The sequence below is a fragment of the Pogona vitticeps genome, chromosome 1 (assembly GCF_051106095.1).
Source record: "Pogona vitticeps strain Pit_001003342236 chromosome 1, PviZW2.1, whole genome shotgun sequence".
NCBI lineage: Eukaryota > Metazoa > Chordata > Lepidosauria > Squamata > Agamidae > Pogona > Pogona vitticeps.
In genome coordinates, this window is record NC_135783.1 from 55326600 (window position 1) to 55339763 (window position 13164).

The 13164-nt window shown below is 38.5% G+C and overlaps 1 protein-coding gene and 1 long non-coding RNA gene across 5 annotated transcripts in view; both read left to right on the forward strand.

Annotated features, from left to right (window-relative positions):
- Nucleotides 1-13164, forward strand: part of PLD5 (phospholipase D family member 5) — a 159362-nt gene that overhangs the window by 690 nt on the left and 145508 nt on the right. The gene's annotated exons all lie outside the window — the stretch shown is intronic.
- On the forward strand, nt 4-11870 carry LOC144585874 (uncharacterized). Its single transcript, XR_013540469.1, has 2 exons — nt 4-4430; nt 5276-11870. It is a non-coding gene; the product is annotated as an uncharacterized LOC144585874 (long non-coding RNA).

Genomic DNA, 13164 nt, shown 5'->3' on the forward strand with positions numbered 1-13164 from the left:
AGCGGTTTTTTTTTAAAAAATCGATATTTAGCTCGTCTTTTGCCACAACAACCCTGCCAGGTAGGGCAGGTGTTCTCCCATTTTACAGGGGCGGGGCTGAGCTGGAGTGGAGCACTTCTCGACCCATCAGAGAGTTCTGGACCAAGTAAGGCTTTACACCCAAGCAGTCCCGTGGCACAGGTGTAACAAGATTGCAGTCAAATAGGTCAGCCGGGTCTGAAATTAAAGTATGAGGAAAAGAGTAACAACATGTGGTCCTGGAGACCATAAACTGATGTGCCAGATCCCACTGAGCTCACTAGTGTTTAACTTTACGCCTAGGATTGATGGGGGGAAGGTTAACCTCTCCTTAGCAAAAGCATTGTGCCCAACATTTAATATATGCATGCATGCATTTGTTTATTTGTTTGTTACATTTATATCCTGCCCATCTAGTGCTGGTCCACTACCCTGCCCTTCTGAACTGTTCCCCAGTGTTGGATGTGTGTGAGTTGGATTTGCATCCCTTGTTTCTTGTTTGAAAGTGCAGAATTCTGCATTCTTGACATGTTCTTCTGTCCTTATTCCCTGTGTGAGATATGAAGTCAGTGTGAAGCAGATTTCTTTTCGAGTATCAATTTCTGTATCAGCCGTACATGTTAACCCAGTGGTTGGGAGGCCAGGGAAGAAATGAAGATGTGGCTGGCTTCAGTGAATATTTTATGTTTTTTTAAAAAGGTGTTTGGAAGTATCCCTGTGGTTCAGAGGTTTCCAAGCAATGGACTGACTTGTTCTTATGTAATTTGAAACATTAGGAATCTGAATGAATTATGGCATCTTGGGTTAATGTGCCTTGAATGAATTACTAGATTAAGTCCATAGCCACATTAAAAAAAAACTTTAGTCCCATAGATGAAGTTCCCTGCATCTTAATGGGAAGCAAGACTAGTCCTGGGATGTACAATGCGGTAGGCTTGCTTAAAAGATGGGGGCATGCAGTGCTAGATTGACTCTGTTAATATAAAAGAAAATTGTGCCCCTAAAACTAAACAGTGAACCACACTTTTAATAGAAGTAAGTTCTTTGAAGGAAACTGCTGTATCAAATATAACACCCTTTGTGTATATGCATTCATACATTGTTAGAAACAAAACTGTGCCAAATGATGTAATCTATACACAATCAAATATGCAGCAGTAGAATAACTGAAAGGTGGCAAGCATTCTGTTCCTTAGCTACACGACTAGAACATCCTAAAGAAACAAGGCAAGTGTTCAGTTGAATGTGGTGGACATCCCTGATCGAATGTGGACTGCAGTTGTAGTAATAACATTACAAAGATGGGTCAGCCAGGTGGGGGGCTGGAACGTCTTGAAAGGATTTTATGGAAGTATGGCTGCTGGACTTTCTTGTGATAACACGTATCTACCTTGATTCAGTAAAGCTTGCCAATAGTGGCATGCAAAACAAAATGAAGAGTTACTGCTTTTGCTTTAGTAGGCTTGAAGTTTGGCAAATAAAAATTCTGATTCTTCTTTGAAGGACCAGTGTGCTCACAGACATTTGTTAATCTCAGCGTAACCCAAACCCCATCATGAATATGTTCAAATATAGCTAGATGGTTGCAGTACAGTTTTCATATCTGTGGAGCAGCCAAACATGTTCATTAAAAATACACCTGATATACAACATAGCATGTTAGGATACTATTGTAACTTATTCCTTTGGATTTATTATCTGTCATAATGTAAGTTCCTGTCTGTTGGTGTTATTTCTCTCTCTCTCTCTCTCTCTCTCTCTCTCTCTCTCTCTCGCTCGCTCGCTCGCTCTCGCTCTCTCTCTGTAACTTCATTATTCAGTTGCAGCAAAAGCAACAAAGGGTTTTGTGGTGTCTTTTCTGGGCTATAGCCCACTTCCCAGTTAACAAACACTAATGCTTTTTGTTAGCCTTTAAATTGCTACTCTGTTTTTTTGTTAAATAAATTCATGTTCAAAGTAATTTTCTTTCTAAGACAAATGTATGTTCAGTAAAACAGTATTATGAAGTTCATGTATCTACATATGTATAACATTAAGACTAGATGACAAAAGTGTTGTTTTGCCTCTTTGCTGGGAATTGGGAAGATGTTACTGGCTAAAAGATACAGATAAAAAGATAAGTGGTTAGTTTGTTAATGTGAGTATGCCAGACAACTGTTTGTGTTCAGTGACACTAAATTACAGTCCTGCCATATGTATACTTTATTCAGTAAGAATTGTTTCCAGGGAAGCATGAAAAGGATTGCAGTCATAGCTTGCTTATTTCCGTTCTGGTTTATATAGTGTGTAAGAAGGAGATTGGACTGAAATGCAGGATTGAAGTGTAATATTCCTGGAGCAACTGCACGAAAAACTTTCATGTAACCTAGCTGAGGCTGTGTAGTATTCTTTTTTGAATGTTAATATAATTTAGCATTTTGTGGTAATATGATAATTCTTTAATCAACAAATAAATGTACAAGTCTCATGGAGCAGATATTTCTATATAGCCAATGTAAAAACCCTATTGTGATTTGTTGTTGTTATGTGTCATCGTGCTGCTTTTTGACCCATGTCAACCCTCTGAATTAATAATGACCTCCAAAAAGTTCTGTCACTAGCAGTCCTACTCAGGTCTTGAAAATTAAGTCTGAAACTCCCTTTACTGTGTTCATTGCTATTGTGAATACACTATAATAATATAATTTTTAGAAATATGATTATATGTTTGATTATATATTCAAGGTGGATAGCTTAGGTCAGGTAGTGAAGTCTTTTTGGAACGTCTGTCCAAGAACTCTGATCAGATACTCTGGCTTGGGGGTGGAGCTACTTCCTTACATAAGTGCCTCCCTATCCTTCAGTTTGGTGAAGAGAGGGAAAGAGTCAAGAGTGGCCCATTACCTATTGGATCACACATTAAACCATGAGAACAGCAGAGGAGATGTCATCTGAACAGAGCCTCTCCACAGCAGTGTCAGGAGAGGTAAGATCCTATCTGAGCACGAGATGCATATACACCTATTTAGGCCCATGATACAAAATGAAATGAAAGAAAAACTCAACCATTTATGTCTTCTTTGAGCAAAATGCATTGTGGGTATTGCAAGCTTTACTTTTTGAGTTTCTCTTCCCTCCTTTTCCTGTGGGGCTTGCAGAAGAGGATTCACAGGAAGGGACTTGGCTTGGTAGCAGCATTAGCCACAAAATGCTGGTGCTTATGGTGAAATTGCTGATAGTCTATTGTTCTGTAGACAGTAGGTACTGGCCACTTTTCTTTTAAGTGCAGTGGCAGACCTTCTGGTACAGTTGTGTTTCAGGGCCATCTCTAACAGACACTGTGAGGCACTGTCACAGGTGGCAGAGGCTGGGAGGTGACAGCAAGGTACTGGAGGATAGATTTCTGTGTGCCACATAGCCTTTCCTGTACTCCCAAACTAGGCTTCTATTTCAGAAGTAGTGGAAGACCAATTTTAACCTAAATCTTATTGTTAGTCTTGAAGAAAGATTCAGTTGCAGTCTAGTCCAGTCCTGTCCACTTTTCTAAGAACTATGGAACAAGAAAGAGGCATTATCATGTTCTTTGTTTCAGGCAACAAAGTGCCTTGGTATATCCCTATTGCATTTGGTATGCTGTGGTATGCAGTTTTTATTGATGTGTTTGTGTAAGCAGAGCTATCATCAAGCATTATGCATATCATCAACAAAGAGAGTCTAATGTCGGCATCCATGTTGCATGAGAAGGGTTGGGAACTGTGTTAAATCTAGCAGCTTGTTTGCAATACTTTGTACTGGAGTAAAATGGAGTAAGAAGCAGTACACTATTATAGAATAGCTTTCACCAGTCTAAAATGTTCCTGGTATGGAAAGAGAAAGGGGTGGTGGTGGTTGACATACAATTTCTATAAGCCCATACCTTTCCTCTTCTCTGTCTTGTGATTCTCTTGTATTATCATTCCGATTGCAACTACATGGAGTGGAGCCTTCTTGCCAACTTGGAATTAGCATCGTGTTCTCACAGCTCACAAATGCTCACATTTCCCATCGCAGCAAGATGTGCTGAATCCTGCAAGCATTGCTCCCAGTGACATACAGAGGTAGCACCTAAAAGTGAAAGACTGCAAGCATCAACATCAAATGCACACCCGCTCTTTGACTACCTTCCATCATTCCTAGATGAACATCAAGGAAAGCTCTTTTTTTTCCAGAACATCTGTGAATCCTGAAGAAACAGCAGAGAATGTCACGACTATAATGCAGGAAGAGAAAGAACTACCCACCTTTAAAAAATGGATGGAGCCCTGGGAAAGTCTAGCCTTCAGAAAATGGGATTAGCCATAGTAAACTATAGACTGGAGTTGTCAGAATGAAGATGATCCTAAGGAAATGGTGCTTTTGCACTGATAGTTCTTTGCGAGCGTGGAAAAGAATAGGTAACTTCAAATCTATGTCTGTGTACTCTGTGCCACTCAATATGTATTTTAGAAGTCTTGATGCTAGCTGCTCCCAATGCTCTTTGTGTTCCTTATTACTGGGGAAAAATATTTAATATGTTCATTAATTATGCCACGGTATCATTGACAAAGAAAAAATTGCAGGAAAACCCAGAGTCTTGGGGCATGTTAACAAATTTATTATGACATAAGCTTTTACAGAATAAAACATGCTTCATTGGGGGTATCAAGTGTTATGAAGTGGACTACTTACTGTTCATGAAAACTCACACCATAATGTGCTTCTAAAAGTCTGGCTATTACTGTTAACCGTTTTGTTCCTTTATTGTCTATTATGGAAGATGAAGCAGAGAGACAAGTATATTAAAATACTTCAGCTAACTAAACAAAATGTCTACGTTCAAGAAAGAAAAAGTTGACTATGTACCAGTTACAAAAATGTCTTTGTAAGGAATGAGAGAATTGTTTTCAGATTGTTACAAAATTGTAGTTTAGTCAGTGCATCACTTGTAGTATATTGTTATGTACATATTGGTCCCATAATTAATTCCAAAGTCCTTATAATCTGTATATTTGAAAATATCCTGGTTAAGTGCACTCTTTGTGTAGCATTGGATTGTTTTCATTTTTAGCATTTAACTTTGAGAATTTGAGATGTTTTTAAAAAGTATGTAGTTAGGAAAGGCAATCAGTAGTCCATGAAAAAACTTTGGGTTTGTAACTATATAAAACATTCCAATGATACCCTATGGCAAAATTACTCTGTTCATTTTAATATAATATTAATATTAATATTATGTCTGTTCATTTCTCCTGTTTTTCAGATGATTAATGATCACTAGCATTAACTAAACTCTGAGAATAGACGACAAGAATTAAACACTGTACAAATATGCGTCTGTCCTTCTTAAAGGTTAAAAATTGTTTTGTTTGTCATCTTATCTCACCAAAATACTGGACATGCTACTGTAATTTCACAAACACTCTCTTGGTTCTAAGAAAAGCAGTGTTTTGCCCAATAACCAGCAACAGGCAGTGGGGAGATTCAGGCTGACTGAGAAGGAAAAGAGACTGAGGACCAAGACAAAAGGTGAACAAAGGGATAAAAAAGGGGATAAAACGGTCGGCCGAATGAAGGTGGAAAGGTGGAAAGAACAGAGGTGTGAATCTTGGAGACCAAAGGCTTGTAAAAGCAGAGTTCTGAGGGAAATATGAAAAGAAAGGTCAAATGGAGGAGTAGGAACTGGACAAGTATGAACAGAAAACCTTTGTATAACAAGATGTATGTGTGTGTGAGAGATGCCTTTTAGTCCACATGTCACCCAAAACGTTGACTTGCAAAAATAAACAGATAGAAACCTGTTGGTTGCTTCCGGTCAGTTGGTTCTACACTTTCTAAATACCCTCTTTATCTTTGCTTTTAACTCAGCAGGAGAGGTGCATTTCTTCACCCAATAAAATGGTTGATACATCTATTTGTCCATAGCAAAGGCACTGGATTGGTTTTGCAGTGGAAATTTCTCAATAATGTATGAAGTTAATTTTGCCAGGAGGGTGGCCACTCTCTCATGGCCAAACAGGAGGCTGAAATCCCCTTGGTGCATCTACACCAGGTGAGTAGATATGATGTTAAAATCCAGCAGTGGACATGTTTAGTTTAATTAATTTTAAGACTTCCTGTCCCCCCCCCCCGCCCCACCTTCAGGTTCTGAGGCTCCCTAAAGATCCCTTTTGTCCTGAGGAAGCTTTTGGAAGCCTCAGCAGTGGGAGCCTTTTAATACCAGAAAATAGTCACTGCAGGTCCCTAAGGGAGCCCTGGAACCTGAAGAGAGGGATGATAAGTTTTAAATTTAATGACATTAAACATTTTTATTGCTGGATGATGACATTATCACCATTTATGCAGCACAGTTACGCCATCTGGATTTCAGCCAATGCATCACCAAGAAAAGCATAAATTTGCAGAGGCCAGCTTAGAAATAAAGATGCCGAATTAAAAATGTTTACTAACATTTAGCTTAAAAGGGCAGTACATCTCCCTCAGATGTATAATCAGGTGAACTATGCACCTGTTCTGTCTCTGTCTGGATGGTAATTGTTGAAGAGCAACAATTTAAAGGCCCCTCCTCTACCTCTTTAAAGTTCTTTATTTTGAAAAGAAGCCCTTGAAATACTGGACTGTCAGTTTATCCTCTGTAAAGTGGAGCATAAAGCCTTTGTATTTATCAAGGGCTGGCTAGGTGACTTGAGCTTGAGTAGCTTGTGAGTGTGACCCATCGAGCTGAACACAACACTTTATTGATAGCTGACACAAACACATTACACAAATACCCTGAGGTATGATAGGCAGCAGAACAAGGAGCTTATAAAGATCTTGACAGGTCACTATATATTTCTGGCAGTCTGTGTTTTCTTTATTGGTGCACAAATTGTGGCATTAAAAGCAAGGGATTCTTCTCTTGGATAAATGCAGTCGATTCTTTGTTCCATTTTGGTGAGCAGTAGATCCTACCAGCCCCCTTCTCAACATGTTAGAAAGCAGTTTTAATATTTCTTTAGAAGGCTTTTATAGGCTTTATCTGGATTTTTTATTTCATGTTCTAGATTATTTACTCCTTTCTCTGTCTTATTTATTTACTATAAACTCTAGTTCGGTGTCATATAATTGAACAACAATGGTTATAACGTCCATGGATAGAGAAGAAAAGAAACATGACAGCTTTTGGAATATCTCCCCCCCCCCCAAAAAAAGAAATTTTTTTTCTAGTTCGTTTTACACACCCTGAAATATAGTGAGGTTATGGAGGGCACTGTAATAGGTTTCCTCCTGGGAGAGGCAGAAGAGCCCCTTTCTTTTTCAGAGGTGAAGGGGTCAGAGTGCCATATTTGATGTGTCAGATCTGGGGTACTGGAGGGATGCACAATGCCTTTGGCAGGCAGTGTGGGGACTAAGAAAGGAATGCTGGGAAAGTATGAGGAGGAAAAAAACAGCATATTTCAGAGATGCTGAAGATGATTATGAAATATATAGTAGAGTGCTCCTATTCTTTTCCATCTTATGAGTAATACAAAGAATTGCATGGCTCATTGTATGGCATATATTACTGCTTCCACCAGAATAAGGATGCTTACACTTGTTTCTTTTTTTTTCTGGGATTATTATTTCTAAAAATTTATCCTGTACAGTGGGATTTTTTTTAAAAAAAAAATAAATATTTTATTGTTAAAAAGTTAAGGACAAAATAGGAAACATGATATCTGAGAAAGAAATACAATAGGATTAGAAGCAATGTAGTAATAATTTTCAAAAGGAAAGAAAAAATAGAGGAGATGGAAAATAAAACAGTATCTGCAACAGCTTCTATAAAAGACTTCCAAATATCTTAAAATGTATCTGTATGTAGGGGTTGTATATATGCTGTGTGTTCATATGTTGATAACACTGTAAGCTCCTCTGTCCATTGAATTACAAGGGGTGGATATTTATCTTTCCAGTACTGTAGCATACAGGTAAGTCTTTTGGCAATCATTAGGGTGCAGAGAGTCCATTTACATTGGCAGATGGATAATCTCCAACAAGCTGGTAAGTAATATAAGAGCACATAGGCATCAATGAAGAAAGTTGAGTGGTCTTGAGTACAAAATTAATATGAGCAGTGACTCCACCACCACCACCACCATGAACCTGTGACTGGATGTGGCTGGAGAATTGCAATACCAGCATTCAGACAATTTGCTAAGAACTTCCTAAAAGATAGTGTCTAAGGGTGTCTAGTATATGCTAAGCATGGGTTGTTATTTTTTTGCTGAAAGCATCATATCTTGAGATCCAAATATCTACTATCATGTATACTATCTAACACTGCATTCTATAAGATTAGAGTGAACCATTTTCCTGTTTCATTCATCCCAAAGAGCTTGTATATCATCTTTATTGTATGACAACAGGTATGCACAAATTAAGTGGATTTATTTTGCTTTACTGATTCAAGAGGCATTTCCAAAAGTGCAGGACACTCTGAGGCACTCAGTACAGCCGAACCATATTTGGATGGCAGAGAATGCTGCAACTGTAAATACTGCAGTTCAGCTAAGAATGGTAAAACATACCAAGCCCTGAAGCTAGAAAATGGCAAACATTCATCACCATTAATTTGTCTAGGGTGCAAATTGGTCAATCTGTCCACAGTGTTTAAGACTGGGTTGTTCCATAGTGTTAATGGGTCAAATTGAACCTGTCATGACAACATGTGCCATAATCTCACTGTTGCACAGGTTGGAGGACAGGTTTTGTTTTAACATATGTGCTTAAAAAGCAGCACCAGACAGGAGACTTCGAAAAGGGCCCAGTTCAGCTGTGAGTCATGGTTCCAATACTTGGTATAAGTTAGCAAATAATAATCATGTGCTGTCAAGTCAATTCTGATTTATGGAGACTTTTTTCGGGGTTTTGCTGGTGGAGAATACTCAGGTATAGTTTAAGATTCTCTTTTTCTGGAGGTCCCTTGGGACTGCAGCTTGCCAAGGCCACACAAGCTGGCTCTACTCACAGGAAGCAGCACAGTGGGGCATCAAACTTCCAACCTTTTGCTCCGTAGCCTTATACAGTGGGGCCTCGCAAGATGATTGCCTCGCAGGACAATTAATCCGCAAGACGATTGGTTTTTGTGATCGCTGTTGTGCTTTGCAAGATGATGTTTTCTATGGATGATTTTCGCAAGACGACGATTTTTCCCCATTGGAACGCATTAAATAGATTCCAGTGCATTCCAATGGGGAACCGTGTTCCACAAGACGATGTTTTCTATGGATAAATTTCGCAAGAGAACGATTTTTCCATTGGAACGCATTAAATAGATTTCAGTGCATTCCAATGGGGAACCGCGTTTCACAAGACGATGTTTTTGCAAGACAGGGTTTTTCACATAATGAATTAACATCGTCTTGCAAGGCACCACTGTACCTAAACCACTGATCTATCCAGCCTGATGATATAAACTAAGATCAGTAAAGCCAAACCCATCTTTAACATTTCTCACTGGCAATAAGGCAGGTAAAAATATGTTCCATTTTCTTCAAAGAGATTTCAGACAGTGTGGAACTTCATATACATTTCAGGAACACAGCTCTGACTTTGTAGAATTCTGTTTCAGATATTGTATATGAAGAGAGATTGCACAAAGAACATATATACAATCCTATTATATTCATTCTGAGTGTATTTGCCTTGCCTCAAAGGGACAAATTTAAAGATACCCATCTGTCCAAACCCAAGGATATTAATTAAAAATTAGTACAATCATGTATGAAATATTGCAGGGAATCAGTATTTCAAGGTGAGTGATAACGTTTGGGCACCACCACTGAATTGCCAATCAGAAGAAACACTCTGGAATTACATGGTTCATTCTATGGAATATACAACTGCTTATATCAAAAGATGGATTCTAACATCTGATTCTTTTTCTGGGCTTATTATTTTAAAAACTTCTTATGTACTCTGGAATTGTAATACTTTTGAAGGAAATATTCAAGTATAAACATTCTAGGTTTGATATTGTTAAACATAAAAAAGTAGTTAAATTTTAAAGACCCTTAATGCTGCACCTTTTGGAGGCAAAATTAAGAAATATAACTTTCAGAAATCTGATTTAAGTCTGAAAGTGGTAATGTCAAGACACGAGTCTCATTACATAAATTATTGCAGTGCCAGCATAGGGCTTAGGGGAAGAATTCCCTAAGGTCTGGCAGTGATACTTCCAGTACCCCCATTAGCTCTCTAAGGCCTGGAAAAACTCCCTATGTGTCATTTGTGATGAAGGTAAGGCTATATGGGATGCTATTCCTAATGGAATGGAGGAGTTGCAGGTCCATTTTGCTTCTTTTCTTGAGTTGCTTTTTCCCCTTCCTCTGGGAAAAAAATTAATCATAAACCTCTTAATCATGCCTCATTAAGTTTTACCTGGATTCTTCACCCAGTTTTACCTGGATTCTTTACCCAGTTTTAATAATTAGTTGGTCTTGAGGTAGTTCCAAATTCACTTTCTAATCCCTGCCCTTTCCTTGTTGATGCTCTTGTCTCAGGTTTGGACCCTGAAATCGCAGGAAATGGAATGCTGCAGATCTAGGTACCTTTGTAGTCAAATGTCTGTTGCTACCACAGTATCTTGCGGACCTCACTATCCACCTTGATGTAATGTATGCAGTTTGGGTTGCAGAGGAAATGGGAGGGCTGAGGACAAAATTTCTGAAGATGTAACTGACTGTATAATACCACTAGAGTTGCTTTTGGGTTGTAACTGAGAACCTACCTCAAGCCAAAGAAGAAACAAGTTAAAAGATCTCCTTAACCAGTGGTCTTGACAGCTCGAAAGTCTCACAAAAGCAAAACATTTGTTAAAGATCTTTGAAAAGCAAAATGCAGTATATCATTACATCTTCTGCAGCACATTGTCTGCTGGCAAGACATGACTTGAATTGTTAGTGAGTGAAATTAAGCAAAATAACTTTTCAGCAGAATATAAATGAATATTATGTTACTAAAAAGACATATAGAAATAAGGGGTAATCAAGGAAGTTGCAACAAGAGATGCATGTTGCCTCAGATAGTATAAAGTGATCTTTGATCAAAGGAGGAACTGGCCAATGTGTATTTATGTCTTTCTTGAGGTTATTCTGAATTAGATATATTGGAAAGGGTTAAATTTAGATCATTAAGAGGAATTGTTGAGCTTTTTAACATTGGACCACTCTTATCTGAAGACTTATCTTTATTCCTAGACTCTATACTAAAACGTCAATGGCAATATGGCCAGTAATGTTAGGTAGAGGGTGAAGAAGTAGGCTTGTGTTGCATGTGCCACAGATGTTTGAACTGGAGTCATTGTTAATAAATGTCCTGCACAGACCAATTCATAAACCTGTATACATTCTGAAATATGTATGCATATAGAATCTTTTATCTTTGGCAAAACCACATAGTTGCAGCCATCCCAATAAGTCATATTCATACCAAGTCTATTTCTCAGGAATTTTTTTTAAAAGTAAGAATTTTTTTTAAAGTACAGAATTTTGTAAATTTAAACAGGGAGTTACCTAGCTTATGTGCAACTGATAAACATATGCATATTTAACAAATTAAAGAAATAATCAAATTAATAAAGTATAAATTCATTCATCAGATCTTAATATGGGGAAATAATCTTATAGCACAGATGTTCCAGGGACTCAGAAATTCTGTGTCTCCAAACCCTGATCATTTGCTGTGATAGTGAAGTCTCCTGGAAGTTGTAAAAGAACACCCAGGGCCACTTGCTTGGGAACCGTGAGGCCTGAAATGCTTGGCATCTGTCATATATATGATTGATACTTTGTTGTTGTTAAGTCATTTAGTCGTGTCCAACTCTATGTGACCCCATGGACCAGAGCACGCCAGGACCTCCTGTCTTCCACTGCCTCCTGGAGTTGGGTCAAATTCATGTTGGTAGCATGACTGATACAGAACTGAGTAAATTGGGTTTTAGACATTAAGGGAGTCACAAGGATAGAATCTATACAAATCAAAATTACAGGGCTTCTGTGAGAGAAGGAAATGGTAGAAGAGAGGAATGGAGCAACTGAGGAAAAAGTTCCTCAGGGGCTTGTTTCAGCCATGCTTGCAGCACTGACACAAGTCTCAGGGTGAAGTCACTGTGCTGAATAGGACAATAGAACGAATGGACAGTTAAACTCAGAACGTAAACTCGGTACCTTCTGTGCTGTTCCGGCTAGCTTCACCTTCATGGGAATATAGTGAGCTGCTGAGACCACAAAAATTCGTATTTCATTGGTATTTCAATTGACTGCTCTAGAAGATTTTCCTAAGCCAAAATGGATTGGGGATCAAGGAGACAACTTCCCATTCATTAGACAAAATTAGCCCTGGTCCCAGTTCCTTCTACTTGTTTACCAGGAAGTAGGATGCCCCAAGTGACTAGGCTCTGATGAAAAAGATGGTTGAAAACATGAGTTGGTCTTCCTTAGAGCCTACATAAACACAAAATAGAAGACTGTAAAAAAAGTGAGACCCTATCACGTATGAGGAAGTATCCTCCAGAAGACAGGAGAACAGAGCTCAAAAACTACCTGTCAAAGGATCTCCTCGTATACTTCGTTGAAGACAAAACTATGGCGCTGGCAGCTGTTAAGAGGTGGGGGAAAGTCTTGGAAATGATTGTAGTGTGAACCTCAGCTTTCTAAGAAGTGAGGACTCAGGTGGTCAGATTTGAGTGTTCTGATGCAAAAGATTAATGAGTGTTTCTGGCAAAGTGAGTTCATCAAGATTTCAGTGGTTTGACACAATAAGAACATTGCACCAACTGACAAGAACAGAAAGCCAGAAAAAAAAAAAAAACCACAGTAGTAAGTGGTCACTGAAAGCAAAGGTTTTTACAGTGACTTAAAACCAAACCAAACCAAAGCAGAAAAACAATTGAAAACAAAACAAAAACACCAGATCCTTGTCTGGTCAGGGTGGATAGGCATTCCTTCAGTCATAAATCATTTTTATGGCAGATCACGCCATCTTAAAATGGAGTCTTGCTGTAGCATTGCATCTATTGGGTGGGGAACCTTGGTCAACTGTGGAACACTTTGCAGAGAACCCAATTGTATGGCTGTCTTTATGTGTTTCTAATTCTGGATTATTAGGCTTTGCATGCATTCCCACTGTGTG